Source organism: Sprattus sprattus (genome assembly GCF_963457725.1).
Source record: "Sprattus sprattus genome assembly, chromosome: 3".
Taxonomy (NCBI): domain Eukaryota; kingdom Metazoa; phylum Chordata; class Actinopteri; order Clupeiformes; family Clupeidae; genus Sprattus; species Sprattus sprattus.
In genome coordinates, this window is record NC_137922.1 from 54029878 (window position 1) to 54032868 (window position 2991).

General features: G+C 44.9%; 1 protein-coding gene across 1 annotated transcript in view; it reads left to right on the top strand.

Moving 5' to 3' along the window:
- The first annotated feature begins 1042 nt into the window (after nt 1–1042).
- The window catches only part of LOC308361961 (uncharacterized protein), a 20576-nt gene continuing 18627 nt past the window's right edge, over nt 1043–2991 (top strand). Inside the window, exon 1 of the mRNA XM_080834448.1 lies at nt 1043–1106. The gene's annotated coding sequence lies outside the window, so the exon portion shown is untranslated. The remainder of the gene's footprint in view (nt 1107–2991) is intronic.

Genomic DNA, 2991 nt, shown 5'->3' on the forward strand with positions numbered 1-2991 from the left:
TTAGCGAGCATTTTAACGAGCATAAAATTACCCGTGTCAGTCCGACATGGGGGTTGCTGACAGGAAAATCACGAGTGGTTATGTTAATGTTTTCTTGACAAACATGGACTGTGCTGAAAAGACATGGACATACAGCAACATTACAACACAAACAAAAACATATTTTCAATACTGCACCAAATCTGAACCAGCTGTTATGCCTGTCCTTTTGACTCTCTCTTTCTCTCTCTCTCTCTTTCTTTCTTCCTCTCTCTGCGTCTCTCTCTCTCTCTCTCCCTCTTATAACATCATGATTATTGGCTTATTTGGAAGTATACAGAAGAAAGGTTTTTTGATCTCCATGGGCATCGCTTTTATAGAAGAGCTGCAACTCAAATAAATGTCACAGTTCCTCAGAACAAGAGTCAAACTGGATGAGAATCTCCATTCCAAAGGCATGAAGGAAGATTCTGCCCAGCTTGTGCTCTTGTCCGACGCCACTGTTGTTGGTGAGTGATTTAAGGCACGGATGTCAGACCTGGGAGTGAGAGGACCTGTATGCTGATTCATCTCTCGGAATGACCTACCATCTCTTTTTCACTTCTCCTCTTCCTCCCTCTCTCTCTCTCATCTAATTCCACTCTCCATCTCACTCTGGCTCTCTCTCTCTCTCTCTCTCTCTCTCTCTCTCTCTCCATCTCTCTCTCTCCATCTCACTCTGGCTCCCTCCCTTTCCCTCTCCTCTTTCTCACACACATGCTCTCTCTCTCTCTCTCTCTCTCTCTCTCTCTGTCCCTCTGTCCCTGTGCTTCCCTCAGCTCTTCCCCCTCTCTCCCATTTTCCTCTCTATGTCTTTAACTTTCCCTTCTGTTGAACGTGCTCTCTGTCCATTTCTCTCTAGTGCTTTTCTCTCTCTAGTCCTCTTCTCTCTCTCACACACTCTCTCTTCATTCTCTTGTTCTCGCTCACTCCCTCGCTCTTTGCCCACCTCCTCGCAGGAATGGTGTGGCCCCACCCACCTGCCCATAAAAGTGTAAGTCCATGCTGCCTGTTGCTGTTCAGAGGTCTTTACCCCAGTGTCTGTGTCCTGAGTGCTCTCCTGTCCCAAGTGGGAAAAACATACAGAGGTAAGCATATCTTCATCATACAAAAGATGTGTGAATTGACTTTGTTCATGTTCACTTGCAATGGACCAGGGAATTGTCACTCTTCTAAATCAAGCTTCCTCTGAAATATGTTGCTCGGACAAAGTCAGACACTGGAATGGCAACTGTCCTCCACTCTAGTTATTTTCCATTTCTTGATTTATTTTTTTAATGTCTGTTTTTGTTTATGTGTCGGTTATGTATTTCTCTGCTATGGATGTATTGATGAGGAAGAAAGGTATTTTGCGAGTCAATGAATTGCATTTCATGATTTTTAGCCCTGGGGTAATATGACTGATGACTGAAGACCAGTTTTATTTCAGTAATTACACTGCTGCCATATCCTGTTCTCAATGTGCCATGTCTCCGCAATTGAGCAGTTTCTCAGTTGCAGGGTAGTGCCTGTAAACACTGATCATGCAGGGTCATTGGTGCCATGTTCCAGGCATGCCGTACGGTAAACAAATTAGTTGTTTTTGTAAGCAAACACCGCCCTGATCGTTGTTTAGGAGTAGCTGTGTGTTTACTGCTGGCTGCAGTTTTGGCCTGACTGATGCCAATGTCATGCCATGTTTCCGGACACTGACTGCCAAGCCCCTGAAGAAGGCTGTCAGCTCTTTACGAGGCTTAAGAGCTGAGAGGTCTGTTTTCTACCAGGGGCACAAACAGACACACACACATTTTGGACAGTGAAGTTGGGTCAGGTGAGCTTCCAGTCAGCTTCATCAGTCAGTCTTAGGAGTTGATACCTTTGAAAAGTGTGTGCTTTATTAAAAAGAGAGTCAGATGGGTACACCTGAGGTTATAATCAGCTACAGGACTGTGCAAAACTTTTCAGGCAGTTTGGCATTTGCCACAGACAGTTATTTTATATCCTTATTAATAGTAGTTTGTCAATAGGAAATACGAATCATATTTTATATTTTAAACACTTCTATATAGTGAAGTATTCCAGTGAGACTGCTGCTAAAGAAACAAAGGAGCAGACCACATTGCAGATAGTAAAAACTGAAGGCCATCAGCTCAGATTTGGCAGAAACCAGTGTAACTTGGGACTGCATGATGAGACAGAAGGAATCAAGATAGTCTTATTCTAAATCCAAGTTCTCTGAAATGCTTGAAACAACCTACTTTCCAAGTCCCTTAAAAAAAAAGTACGAGTGGAAAATCTATGCAGTTTTAAAGACAAAAGGAGGGCGCACCAAATATTGATTTGATTTGTGTTTGTTTGTTTGTTTACTGCACATTGTATTCAGGTTTAGCTAGTAGTAAGCAAAAACTATTGCTGCCATTATATTTGAAAGCTTTGTCACTTTACCGCAGTTTTTTTTTTATCAGAAGTGTCTAAAACCTTTGCCCGGTACTGTACTTGACACAGTTCTCCTCTCGCTGGAGGTGAGCGCTTCAGCACATGGAGGTTGGCTCAGGGTGCAGATTCGAGCCTGTTGCATTGCGCATGAAAAGCGTCAAAAGTTTATGGGGCTCCCGGGGCATTGCGTTGCCTTCTCCTTCTCCCCGGAGGAGAAATAGAGCTGTGGGAGTTGTCATGACAGCACCCAGGTCTCTGCTTCCTGGCTTGTCGCCCCCCCCCCCAGGGCCCGTCGTTCTGAATGACCTGTGGGCTACTGTGTGGGAAGCACAGAACTGCGTCCAAACCATCCACCACACACTCTGGTTAGACTCCTAACCCACCAGGAACCTGTCCGGAGTAAACAATCCCTGCTCTGACGCGCATTCTCTCTCTCTCTCTCTCTCTGTCACTCTCTCTCTCTCTCTTTTTCTCTCTCTCTCTCTGCCCTTTGTGAGCGAAAGAAACCAAGGGGCTTAACCCCCACCAGTGGCTGTCATCAGGACACGCACACAGGCT